Source organism: Tursiops truncatus, chromosome 4 (assembly GCF_011762595.2).
Source record: "Tursiops truncatus isolate mTurTru1 chromosome 4, mTurTru1.mat.Y, whole genome shotgun sequence".
Lineage (NCBI taxonomy): Eukaryota > Metazoa > Chordata > Mammalia > Artiodactyla > Delphinidae > Tursiops > Tursiops truncatus.
The window spans coordinates 117190994-117205508 of record NC_047037.1 but is presented as its reverse complement, the minus strand read 5'-3'; the positions used below and the strand labels follow the sequence as shown (position 1 = coordinate 117205508).

The following is a 14515-nucleotide window of genomic DNA, read 5'->3' as shown; positions in this document are numbered from 1 at the left end:
ACTGTTTGCAGGCTTGTAAGCAACCCTGAATCAGAGGATTATTCACAGAAGCTAAGCCCAGATTGCTGACCCACAGAAACTCTGAGATAATTGTGTGTTGTTTTGACACTAAATTGTTGGTGATTTCTTATGCAGTAGTAGATAACTCACACTCACCAATAAGAAGGAACAGTTCAATGACATATGCAATGTATTGGTTTTCTATTGGTGCATAATGAATTACCACAAACTCAGCAGCTTCAAGGAATGCCCATCTATTAATTCATAGTTCTGTCCACCAGAAGTCTGGGCATGGCATAACTGGGCTCTCTGCTCAGGTCCCACCAGGCTGAACTCAAGGTGTTGGCCATTGCTTTGTTCTCCTGAGGCTCAGGGTCTCTCCTAAGTTCACTGTGGTTGTTGACAGAATTCAGTTCTTTTTGGTTGTAAGACTGAGGTTGCAGCTTTCCTTGCTGGCTGTCAACACAGGGCTGTTCTCGGCTCCTAGAGACTGCTTGGTGTTCTCTGCTATGACTCCTCTACAACATGGAAGTTCTCTCTTTAAAAGGCAATAGCAGAGCTTCTCTCAGACTTCAGATATCTCTAACTTTTTGTAAAGTCTCATCTGTTTAGCGCAGGCTCACTGAGGAAAATCTCCCTACTTAAAGTAAACTTAGAGAATTTAATTACATCTGGAAAATACCTTCACAACAGCATCTAGATTAGAGTTTGACTGAATAACTAAGAGAAGCTTAGAATCCTGTCCACCATGTCTAGAATGTGGATAAATTTCAGAAACAGTCTGCTGAGTAAAATAAGCCAGATTTAAAGAGGATACATATACGATTCCACTTACTTGAATCTCTAGGAAAGATAACTGTGATCCGTGGTAATAAAAAGCAGAAATCAATAGTTGCCTGGATCAGGGGTGGATGATTAACTGGAAGGAGGCACTAGAAACTTTTCTGGGGTGAGGGAATTATGTACCTTCATACTGAGACTGGTTACACGGGTCTACACGTTTGTTAGAGCTCATCAAACTATAAACTTAAAATGTATATTCTATATAAAGTGTACCCCAATAAAGGTCACTTATATACTATATAATGTGTATCCCAATGAATGTCATTAAAAATAAACAATCAGCCAGCCATGTGACCTTTGCCTCACTGTCACCTTCTAAGTGTTATGCAAGGTCATCTGGTTGGTCAAACATCATTTCACCCAGAAACCAAGCTGCAAAGCAGTCTAGCTAATGCAATTTCAGTTTTAGGTATCCTTCTTCATGGTAAAGAATTGGACACTAGAAAGTAGACTGTACAGATGTTGAGCTATGCCAGGTCCTTCAGTTTAAGGTAAAAATATTTCTCCTCATTCCTTTGGTGTATTTAGCAGATTAATGAGTCAAACAAACACATACATGTATACACATGTGTATACGTATATGGGCATACAATCCCCACTGACAAGCACTATAATTCATAAAGAGAAACAATGTACATAATGATAGCTGCTTATCATAAATAGTTTTGCATGTGATTATACAGAGCTCTTTTAGCCCTTTGACTGTTCCACAAACTAAGAGGCAGAGGCCTGGTTTCAAGTCCTGAAATTCACTAACCAGAAATATTACCTCCGTGGATAAATGCCACCGTAGAGATGATCACTTCTTGTTTTAAAACTGTGTTGCAGTTTTGATACCTAGGAATGGAAACTCTTCTAGGATCATATGATTCTTAATTGGAAAAAACCCCTGAGTTATACATGGATCCTGCAGACATCTTTAAAATAAAGTATTTTTTCCCTTTCATTTTTGGATCAGCTAAATTTATAGGGCAGAGATTTCTTCAACAATCTCTATTTGAATAATAGGGGTGGAGTGGGCAGGATATGAATCAATTATTCTCAAGGCCAAGTAATCCTCCGGGATTAAAAGAAGGGTGTTTTCTCTTCCAGTCACAATCATGTGTACTCACTTATAAAAAATAAAGTACACAAATTAATAAAAAATTTTGAGCACATCTGGGAAGGATTTCCAGATGATGAGCTGTAGGAGCACACCACTCGAGAACCACTGACACAATAAATTATACAAACGGGGCAAAAAGCAAGATTGAAGCAAATCACCAATGTTCATTGATTGTGCTTCTGCAGTATATACTACACCCAGAGAGAAATGAACTTAATTAAAGCAACATTATGTAAGGGGAGCTGCTTATTTGGCTTTTGCCAAACCTAGGCATATATATAGTAATTGAATTCATCTATTGATATACACAGAAATTACATATTTACCTCTAAGACAACTCTCATATGTTCTTTAAACCTAGGCTTCAGGAAAAAGTAACAAAGAAATATTCATACACCATATGTCATTCAGTACAATTCCCCTGCACCATGGGCAGAGATGGAGTTATTTCACTAGAGTTATTTCAGTGGAGTTATTTCATGGTTTTGGCCATGGAAAGTCTCATCAGACTTGAAAGTCATGTGCTCCCCTTTTCCTTGGAAGGGCAAATGTATCAGAACTGTGTCTGGTTTCAAGAAACCTCAACAGTGAGTTAAATAAGTGGTTTACTTGTCTTATGCAACAAGCCATGGATAGAAAGATCAGGGTGAGTACCGTAGCCCAGTGTCATCAAGGATCCAGATTTCTTCCATATTCTTACTGGGACCAATCCTAAAATGTGGATTTAATGCTTATGATTGCAAGAGGATTGCTCATCCAGACATCTATCTGAGAGGAAGGCAAAGGGAATAAAAAAGCATCCCAGTGAGTTTATTTCTCTTATAAAACTTCCCTGGAAGCCCTAGCAAGAGGCTTCCACTAATTTTATCTTTGGCCAGAATTGGTCTCTTGCCTACTAGCTACACCCGAGGCTGCAAAGCAAAGTTTTTAGCTGAACACAATTCTCCGTAACTGGAATGGCTGTTAAGAAAGAGAGAAGTGGGTACAGAGTAGGCATTGGGTAGTGGCTGTCACTGTTAGTGACTAACAAGATAAGATCTGCCATCTTGACACAGCCTTTTCCCATCTAACCTTCAAATTACACACACACACACACACACACACACACACACAGAGACATGCACTTGGGCCACTTCATTTTGCTCACTTGCATTCAATATCTGTGGATTTCCTCAGTAGATTCTTTCACTGAAAGGATAAGCATACTCTTGCAGGAATATAAAAACATAAATGCTATTTGCCCAGGTTTCTATTTCTGTAAATCAAGTGTTCAGAAGTTCAGAGGTTCAATTATTGTTTAATCAGAATTGAAATAAAAAGAGTTCTGGATGGTCCTAACTAACCTTGCAGCATGTTTCCAGAGTTAATCAAAGATTAATATTTATATCAATTGAATGCATTGGAGTCAAGAAACATTTATTGAGCGTCAACAATGTGCCAGGTCCTGTGTTAAAATAACCAAGAGGAAAAAGACTAAGTGCCTCCCATCAGGAAACTCACTGTCTGATACAACAGATAGGTATGTGAACACACAACTACACCAGAGGAAAATATGAGAACAAATTAGAGGACAGCACATGGTGGAAGAATGTTTAGCTTTATTGGGAGAGGGGTGCAGAGAAGACTTCTCCAAAGACATGATATCCAACCTGGATGAGTCAGTGTTAGGACCAGTCCTCATGTTTGCTGATTTTCAGTCTAATGCATGTCTCACAATCTAAAAATGGAAATTAAAAAATGGCAATGCAAAATGTATCTTCAATAATATGTTTAAATCTATCTATGAATAACTATACAACCCAAAGTGTTGGTCTGGATTTTAATGAAGTATTTGGGTTACTGCTTTGGCTAACCCAAAATGCATTATGTTATCTTCACAGTTTGTCATAAGTTTCATAAATATAGAACATTTCACAATATGCTTGCACCTACTGAAAAACAAACAGCAAAGTAACTAATAATCTAAGAAAGTATTGTCCACAAAATATGCTAGACATTTTCATAATGGACTGGAGAAATACTTAAATTTCCATTTGTATTCTGTACTAAATATTTCAGAGTCAGAGAGATTAAATATTTTTTAATTAACTCTACTATACAATAATGGTCTAAACTGCAAGTTGCACTGTAGTTGAACTTCTTGATGACTAAGTTACATATTCTAGAAGGTCTATATATGCGTTTTAGATTCTGAGGTGGGGGTGGAATTTCACAGCAGTCCTACATAATTGTTAACTACGGCTTGTTTCCCCTTTTCCCAATGACTCCCTGTTTTCATCACCATCTTTCCATTCAAGACACATTCCCCAAACCCAATTCTGTTTGCCTGGGAAAATAATTCACATTTATAAAAATGTATCAGAGTGCTCTCAAATATTCTATTCCTTTAATTCTTAACAACATTCCTGAAAGGTTGAGTGAACTATCTTATGTGGGTTTTGTGAACTTAGGACACTCTATTTATGTTCCCAGAAGTCTGCTAAGAGGAAAATAGATATAATAAGCTTCAGTTTCTGTCTTCTAGGAAATTACAGTTTATTTTACTAATATAAGCATTATGATGGCTAGAACTTTAATAACCAATTTGCCCTAAATGACTGGAGCAGTGCCTGGTGCTTAATATATTTTTAATAAGAATATACAATCATAAATGTAATATTTAAGTGAGTTTTCAAGACTAGAAAGCATATTATGGGTGTAACTGTGAAGGAAAATAATGTAGCCAATAAGATACAGAGTGTGAAATGGAAAAACAGCAAAATTCTAAGCCCAGACTCTCAAAGACAGTACAAACATTCTGGGATAATTAAGAAATTCCTGGCAGGCTTAGCCAAAGTGTAGAAAAGCCAAACCTCTTTTGGACTTGTGTCTATCAAGAATCTTAGCATAGACTTTGAGCTATTTACAAATTTTAGAACATTTCCGGCAAACAATAGTATGTGCTTACAGGCATCAAAGTAACAACAAATCAGCACAATCCTTTTATAAACATGAAGGTAACATTTTCTGAAGCAGGGGGGCTAGAAGAGAATGAGGCTCTGCAAAAAGGAAGAAATTTCACAGTCAGATGAAATGAGCACAGATTAGAAATAACAGAACTATTATCTTAGCTAAAATCGGTGTAAGTTTCTGGGTTTGGGAAAACTGGAAACTATACTAAATCTCATTGAATACCAATTAAAGTTCCATTAGGTTTGAGTATATATTGCCTGTTTGAAAAGAACCTATTCATTGTTTTCATTTCCCAGTGTGGGTTTAATCATTCTTGACCTGTCCTCTGTCATCAAAATATGAGTCTTTTTAGAGATAGATGCTTAATTTATACAAACCTTGCCTGACTACTATGAGTGGGTATCCTTGGCAAGATGCTGCTTCAACAGCTATAGTTAGCTAAAATTTACTGAACAAATCCTCTGTGGTGGGCAGATAAAGGAACCGAGGCACAGAGGGTTTGTACAAGGTCACATAACCAGTAAGTGGTAGATCAGGGCTCTAAACCCCTAAACAAGGCTTGTATTCATCTATATCTTCTACATGATGCAAGTATAGCGTTCAATTTATGCAAATGTATTTTGCCTTCTTGGTGGATTTTCATGACAAGAATTTAACTCTAGAATGATGTCCCCTTGCCATGCAATATTGATTGTTTTGTATCTCACAAAGTTATCAGTTTTTGTATGCCTAGGAAATATGATTTTCATACTAGCCTGAAATCAACAAGAGGCAAACTGAGAAGGGAAAAAGTACATTTTATGATTTCAAAATTCCATCCAAAAGGAAATATGATGGCATGTGATTGATAAATCTAGTAACTTTAATTTTCCAATCTTCCAGGAAAATTTTAAAGAAGTGAAAACCTAACAATAGTCACCCACACAACATGGGCATGAAATTGTTAAACTGCAAACCCAACTGGTTAGGGAAGATTTAGCCCTGGAGGGGATGAGTTCCCTATAGAAGAGAAAACTCCAATGAAACAGAAATTAAAAAGACATAAGGAAAGTGTATTGAAGTAATGAGAGAGGAGTTTAGAAAGTCCTCGACAAAGATGTTCTCTAAGCCTGACTCTCCTTGACAATGGTTTGCAAACTTTATCACGCAAGAGAATCACCTTGTTAAAACACAGATTTCTAAGACCCATCCCCACAGTTTCTGATAATTAGATAAAGATTTGCACTTTTTCCTATATGAAATGGTGAGTCCTGAAGATTTTTAAACTGGAACGTAACCTATTAGACCTGAATTTTAAGGAATGAAAATATATATCAATTAGGGCTCTTCCAGTTGAAAATGAAACAACTCAAATTAACTTTAGCAAAATGGAAAGCATATTGTCTCCTGTACCAAGAGTAAGTTAGAAAACATATTCTTGGTTGTATCCACACTCTCACACAATATTCTCAAGATTTTGCCAATTTTCCCAATTGTTCCTGAGATGGATTGTATTTTGCAAGACTTTAGTCTAATTTTGAACCATGAACCAATGCCTATGGCCTCAAGTAGCTGGAGGGTTGGGTTGGTTAGAGCCGAGGCACAGTCATCTTGGAACATGAGCAGCCTCATCCAGTCTCAATTCTCCCCTGGTTTATCCCAGTGTTCCATAAGAATATTACCATTTTAAATGCCTAGAGTTAAAAGAATTTGAAAAAAATACTCCAGAAAGCAAAGTATCATAGGATAAGAAATAAGCCACGTGTTTTCCAATTATTCCTATGATTCCAGTGAAAAGAACATTCAGGTGTCTTTTTAAAAATTTTATTATTATTATTATTATTTTTTGTGGTACACGGGCCTCTCACTGTTGTGGCCTCTCCCGTTGCGGAGCACAGGTTCTGGACGCGCAGGCTCAGCGGCCATGGCTCACGGTCCCAGCTGCTCCGCGGCATGTGGGATCTTCCTGGACCGGAGCACGAACCTGCGTCCCCTGCATCGGCAGGCAGACTCTCAACCACTGTGCCACCAGGGAAGCCCCGAACCTTCAGATGTCTTAAAGTCAAAATGAAGTGTATAAAACCAACATCCCTGACTGTTGCCCTGTCACCTAAGTTAGGTAGATAATAAATCCCTTATAGAAGTGGCTTCTGCACTCTTCAAAGATGAAGAGCTGGGGGAAGTGGATAGAGAGGGCTGAGAGAGAACACCTGCACACTGGTGCTGCCACTCCCTCATCCTTACTCCAACCTGAGTGATTTTGGATCTGTTTACTGTTTTCTTGCTTTTTTTTTTGGCCGCACCTCGAGGCATTTGGGATCTTTGTTCCCCGACCAGGGATCTAACCCATGCCCCCTGCATGCGGGATTTTTGTTCCCCGGCCATGGATCGAACCTATACCCTCTGCCTTGGAAGTGCCGAGTCTTAACCATTGGACTACCAGGGAAGTCCCTGGATCTGTTTCTTCCTATTTTCCAGATAACCTTCGCTTGAGGTCGGAATTCAATAGCTAAAAAAACCCTTGCAAAACACCTCCTTTAGAACAGGCCTAAACAGAGGCTCCTCCGTTGTAATGAGGGCAGCCTTCGTGATAGGAACTCAGAGATATTCTTTTCTTGAAAAACCCAAGCTAACGATTATATGAATCCTACACCTTTCAGTTCCCTCTTAAGAATAGTACAGGGAGTAAACTCTCTGGGATTGAACTTTTGATGTAGTTATGGTGCAATAGCTTAGGACATGGATTTAACTAAAGCTCAGAAAGTAACTTGTTGGCTTCCCCAGGCTTCCAAGCAAGGCATGTCATACACTGGTTTGGGACAATTCTGGCAACAGTCCAGCACAAAAATATCATATGCCAGATTCACACTCAGCTATCTACAGTTTGAAAAAAGTCTTTTTCTCTGCATTCAAAAAAAGTGAGGGGGAGAAAAACTCATAAAATGATAAGCAATACAGACCCTTTAGGATTAGGAGAACTTTTAGCTTTTAAGTGCCTCCTTGCTAAATCACACAAAGATGATTTCCAAAGCCAAATTTTGGAGTGAGACATATAGTTCTGGGTCTTCAACAAATTCTGACAAGATTTCACACACTGTCAGAGAGCTTCTTTGCTCTTGCCCAGCTTCCCTGCGGTGGGAGAGGGGAAAGAGCCAATGCCCCAACCTCTTTGCTCTCAGGGAGCCACTTTGACCCAATTCCAGAAGCCCAAGGGCTGTCCTTAATTAGCATTGTAATTTATATTGCACAATTATGCAAATTGGGTACATAAACAAAATTATCCTTTCAGTTTGGCTTTGCTACCCAAGAAATGCAAAGCCAGTTAAAGATAAGAATAAAGAAAAGAGAATACATTTGCTCTAATTCAATGCACCATTTCTTAATTTATCCATTCTTTTGTTTTACTCTTTCACTTTGCACCTGGGGTTTTTCTAATTTTTATTTTCTCTTATTTTGCTTTTTCTTCCTTTTATGCTGGGTTTTTCTTCCTTTATCTATCCTTGGCTCTTTTCCTTGAGAAATTTTCCATGTCATTAATTCTGCTGTAGCGATTCACAACTCTTCGGGCTATTTCTTTGTTTTTGGATATGACTATTACCTTGACTGTCTATAGTTTCCATTTTCTTTTTGCTTGCAGATTCTCTCCTTTCTCCTGTCATCTCTTTCCATTTTATTCCATTTTTCCATTAGTTTGACTTGCTTTTATAGTTGTATGATGCTCCTTGTCTGATACCTAACAAACACCCTCAACATCCAAATCATCTTTACTAAGAAAACTGAAAATAAGCATGGCAAATAACAGAGCTTGGAAGGTGGGAAATTGAAGATACAAAACCCGATGAAGGAACCTTCATGGTGGCAGAGGAATAAGACATGGAGATCACCTTCCTCCCCACAAATACATGGGAAATACACCTACATGTGGAACAACTCCTACAGAACACCTACTGAACGCTGGCAGAAGACATCAGACCTCCCAAAATGCAAGAAACTCCCCACATACATAGGTAGGGCAAAAGAAAAAAGAAAAAACAGTGACAAAAGAATAGGGAAGGGACCTGCACTTCTGAGAGGGAGCTGTGAAGGAGGAAGTTTCCACACACTAGGAAGCCCCTTCACTGGCAGAGATGGGGGTGGCTGGGGTGGGGGGAAGCTCCGGAGCCACAAAGGAGACCGCAGCAACAGGGGTGCAGAGGGCAAAGCAGAGAGATTCCCGCACAGAGGATCGGTGCCGACCAGCACTCACCAGGCCGAGAGTCTTGTCTGCTCACCTGCCGGGGCGGGCGGGGGCTGGGAGCTGAGGCTTGGGCTTCGGAGGTCAGATCCCAGGGAAAGGACTGGGGTTGGCTGCGTGAACACAGCCTGAAGGGGGCTAGTGCGCCACGGCTAGCAGGGAGGGAGTCCGGGGAAAAGTCTGGAGCTGCCGAAGAGGCAAGAGACCATTGTTTAAGGGTGCACGAGAAGAGGGGATTCAGATAAACGTGCTCCAGAGATAGGCGCGAGCTGCGGTTATCAGCGCGGACCTCAGAGATGAGCATTAGACGCTAAGGCTGCTGCTGCAGCCACCAAGAAGCCTGTGTGCAAGCACAGATCATTATGAACACCTCCCCTCCCGGGAGCCTGTGCAGCCCGTCACTGCCAGCGTCCTGTGATCCAGGGACAAGTTCCCCGGGAGAACACACCGCACACCTCAGGCTGGTGCAGCATCATGCCGGCCTCTGCTGCCGCAGGCTCGCCCTGCATTCCGTACCCCTCCCTCCCCCCGGCCTGAGTGAGCCAGAGCCCCCTAATCAGCTGTTATTTTAACCCCGTCCTGTCTAAGCAAAGAACAGACACCCTCAGGTGACCTACACACAGAGACTGGGACAAATCCAAAGCTGAATCCCAGGAGCTGTGGGAACAAATCTCTGGAAATCTCTCCAAGCCACCTCAGGAGCAGTGGATTAAATCTCCACAATCAACTTGATGTACCTGCATCTGTGGTATACCTGAATAGACAACAAATCATCCCAAAATTGAGGTGGTGGACTTTGGGAGCAACTGTAGACTTAGGGTTAGCTTTCTGTATCTAACTTGTTTCTGGTTTTATGTTTATCTTAGTTAAGTATTTAGAGTTTATTATCATTGGTAGATTTGTTTATTGATTTGGTTGCTCTCTTCCTCTTTTTAAATATATATATATATATATATATATATATATTTCCTTTTTCTCTTTTTGAGAGCATGTATGTATATGCTTCTTTGTGTGATTTTGTCTGTATAGCTTTGCTTTTACCATTTGCCCTAGGGTTCTGTTCATCCATTTTATTTTTTAGTATAGTTTTTAGCGCTTGTTATAATTGGTGGATTTGGTTTTTAGTTTGGTTGCTTCTTTCTTTCCTTCTTTTTTTATTACTTTAATTTTTTTATTTTTAATAATTATTTTTTAAATTATTTTCTTTTCTTTCCTTTTTCTTTCTTTCTTTTCTTCTTTCTTATTTTCTCCCATTTCCTCTGAGCCATGTGGCTGACAGGGTCTTGTTGCTCCAGCCAGGTGTCAGCCTGTGCCTCTGAGGTGGGAGCCGAGTTCAGGACATTGGTCCACCAGAGACTTCCTGGCTCCATGTAATATCAAACAGCAAAAGCTCTCCTAGAAATCTCCATCTCAACGTTAAGACCCAGCTCCACTCAACGACAAGCAAGCTCCAGTGCTGCACATCCTATGCCAGACAACTAGGAAGACAGGAACACAAGCCCACCCATTAGTAGAGGGGCTGCCTAAAATCATAATAAGGTATTACAGACACCCCAAAACACACCACCAGGCATAGTCCGTCCACCAGAAAGACAAGATCCAGCCTCATCCACCAGAACACAGGCACCAGTCCTCTCCACCAGGAAGCCTACACAAACCACTGAACAAACCTTAGCCACTGGGGGCAGACACCAAAAACAACAGGAAATATGAACCTGCAGCCTGCCAAAAAGAGACCCCAAACACAGTAAGTTAAGCAAAATGAGAAGACAGAGAAACACACAGCAGATGAAGGAGCAAGGTAAAAACTCAGCAGACCAAACAAATGAAGAGGAAATAGGCAGTCTACCTGAAACAGAATCCAGAGTAATGATAGTAAAGATGATCCAAAATCTTGGAAATAGAATGGAGAAAATAAAAGAAACGTTTAACAAAACGTAGAAGAACTAAAGAGCAAACAATGATGAACAACACAATAAATGAAATTAAAAATTCTCTAGAAGGAATCAATATCAGAATAACTGAGGCAGAAGAATGGATAAGTGACCTGGAAGATAAAATAGTGGAAATAACTACTGCAGAACAGAATAAAGAAAAAACAATGAAAAGAATTGAGGACAATCTCAGAGAGCTCTGGGACAACATTAAACGCACCAACATACAAATTATAGGGGTCCTAGAAGAAGAAGAGAAAATATTTGAGGAGACTATAGTTGAAAATTCCCTAATATGGGAAAGGAAATACTTAATCAAGTCCAGGAAGCACAGAGAGTCCCAAAAAGTATTAATCCAAGGAGAAACATCCAAGACATATATTAAACAAACTATCAAAAAAAAAAAAATACAGAGGTTTCCCTAGTGGCGCAGTGGTTGAGAGTCAGCCTGCTGATGCAGGGGACACGGGATCGTGCCCCAGTCCAGGAAAATCCTGCATGCTGTGGAGTGGCTGGGCCCGTGAGCCATGGCCACTGAGCCTGTGCGTCCAGAGCCTGTGCTCCACAACGGGAGAGGCCGCAATAGTGAGAGGCCCGCATATGGCAAAAAAAAAATAACAATAATAATAATAAGAAGAAGAATACAAAGAAAAAATATTAAAGCAGCAAGGGAAAAACAACAAATAACATACATACAAGGGAATCCCCATAAGGTTAACAGTTGATTTCTCAGCAGAAACTCTGCAAGCCAGAATGGAGGGTAAGGACATATTTAAAGTGATGAAAGGGAAAAATCTACAACCAAGATTACTCTACCAAGCAATGATCTCATTCAGATTTGATGGAGAAATTAAAATCTTTACAGACAAGCAAAAGCTAAGAGAATTCAGCACCACCAAACTAGCTTTACAACAAATGCTTAAGAAACTTCTCTAGGCAGGAAACACAAGAGAAGGAAAAGACCTACAATAACAAACTCAAAACAATTAAGAAAAAGGTATAGGAACATACATATTGATAACTATCTTAAATGTAAATGGATTAAATGCTCCAACCAAAAGACATAGACTGGCTGAATGGTTACAAAAACAAGACCCGTATAAATGCTGTCTACAAGAGACCCACTTCAGACCTAGGGACACATACAGACTAAAAGTGAAGGGATGAAAAAGATATTCCATGCAAATGGAAATCAAAAGAAAGCTGGAGTAGCAATTTTTTATATCACACAAAATAGACTCTAAAGTAAAGACTATTACAAGAGACAAAGAAGGGCACTACATAATGATCAAGGGAGCAATCCAAGAAGAAGATATAAGAATTTTAAATATTTATGAACCCAACATTGGACCACCTCAATACATAACGCAAATGCTAACAGCCATAAAAGGGTAAATCAACAGTAACACAATCATAGTAGGGGACTTTAACACCCCACCTTCATCAATGGACAGATCATCCAAAATGAAAATAAATAAGGAAACACAAGCTTTAAATGACATATTAAACAAGATGGACTTAATTGATATTTATAGGACATTCCATCCAAAAACAACAGAATACACTTTCTTCTCAAGTGCTCATGGAACATTCTCCAGGATAGATCATATCTTGGGTCACAAATCAAGCTTTGGTAAATTTAAGAAAATTGAAATCGTATCGAGTATCTTTTCTGACCACACACTATTAGACTAGATATCAATTACAAATCAATTACAATTTTACAATTAAAAATTACAAACACATGGAGGCTAAACAATACACTACTTAATAACCAAGAGATCACTGAAGAAATCAAGAAAATCAAGAAATCAAGAAAAAACAAAAAGAAAATCAAGAAATCAAGAAAAAACAAAAAGTACCTAGAAAAAAATGACAATGAAAACACGACCCAAAACCTATGGGATGCAGCAAAAGAAGTTCTAAGAGGGAAGTTTATGGCAATACAGTTCACCTCAAGAAACAAGAAACATCTCAAATAAACAACCTAACCTTACACCTAAAGCAATTAGAGAAAGAACAACAAAAAACCCAAAGTTATCAGAAGGAAAGAAATTATAAAGATCAGATCAGAAATAAAAGAAAAACAAATGAAGGAAAAAATAGCAACGATCAATGAAACTAAAAGCTGGTTCTTTGAGAAGATAAACAAAACTGATAAATGATTAGCGAAACTCATCAAGAAAAAAAGGGAGAAGACTCAACAGAATTAGGAATGAAAAAGGAGAAGTAACAAAGGACACTGCAGAAATACAAAGGATCATGAGAGATTACTACAAGCAATTATATGTCAATAAAATGGACAACCTGGAAGAAATGGACAGATGCTTAGAAAAGCACAACCTTCTGAGACTGAACCAGGAAGAAATAGAAGATATAAACAGACCAATCACAAGCACTGAAATTGAGACTGTGATTTAAAATCTTCCAACATACGAAAGCCCAGAACCAGATGGCTTCACAGGCAAATTCTACCAAATATTTAGAGAAGAGCTAACACCTATCCTTCTCAAACTCTTCAAAATATAGCAGAGGGAGGAACACACCCAAACTCATTCTATGAGACCACCATCACCCTGATACCAAAACCAGACAAAGGTGTCACAAAGAAAGAAAACTACAGGCCAATATCACTGATGAACATAGACATAAAAATCCTCAACAAAATACTAGCAAACAGAATCCAACAGCACATTAAAAGGATTATACACAATGATCAAGTGGGGTTTATCCCAGGAATGCATGAATTCTTCAATATACAGAAATCAATCAATGTGATAAACCATATTAAAAAATTGAAGAATAAAAACCATAGGATCATCTCAATAGAAGTAGAAAAATCTTTCAACAAAATTCAACACCCACTTACAATAAAAGCCCTCCAGAAAGTAGGCAGAGAAGAAACTTACCTCAACATGTTAAAGGCCATATATGACAAACCCATAGCCAATATCATTCTCAATTGTGAAAAACCGAAACCATTTCCTCTAAGATCAGGAACAAGACAAGGTTTTCCACTCTCACCACTATTATTCAACATAGATTTGGAAATTTTAGCCACAGTAATCGGAGAAGAAAAATAAATAAAAGGAATCCAAACCAGAAAAAAAGAAGTAAAGCTGTCACTGTCTGCAGAAGACATGATACTATACATAGAGAATCCTAAAGATGCCACCACAAAACCACTAGAGATAAACAATGAATGTGGTAAATTTGCAGTATACAAAATTAATGCACAGAAATCTCTTGCATTCCTATACACTAATGATGAAATATCTGAAAGAGAAATTAAGGACACACTCCCATTTACCACTTCAACAAAAAGAACAAAATACCTAGGAATAAATCTACCTAAGGAGACAAAAGAACTGTATGCAGAAAACTATAAGAAACTGATGATAGAAATTAAAGATGATACAAACAGATGGAGAAATATACCATGTCTTGGATTGGGAGCATCAACATTGT

At 38.8% G+C, this 14515-nt stretch overlaps 1 long non-coding RNA gene across 2 annotated transcripts in view; it reads right to left on the bottom strand.

Annotated features, from left to right (window-relative positions):
* Nucleotides 1-3499: 3499 nt before the first annotated feature.
* The window catches only part of LOC109547828 (uncharacterized), a 54890-nt gene continuing 43874 nt past the window's right edge, over nt 3500-14515 (bottom strand). The window contains exons 5-6 of one of the 2 annotated variants that reach the window (XR_012331571.1): nt 4896-4986; nt 3501-3665 (exon numbers count right to left, since the gene is read on the bottom strand). This is a non-coding gene — a long non-coding RNA (uncharacterized lncRNA). Of the gene's footprint in view, nt 3666-4895; nt 4987-14515 lie in introns of both variants that reach the window. The other variant, XR_012331572.1, reaches the window with a different exon arrangement.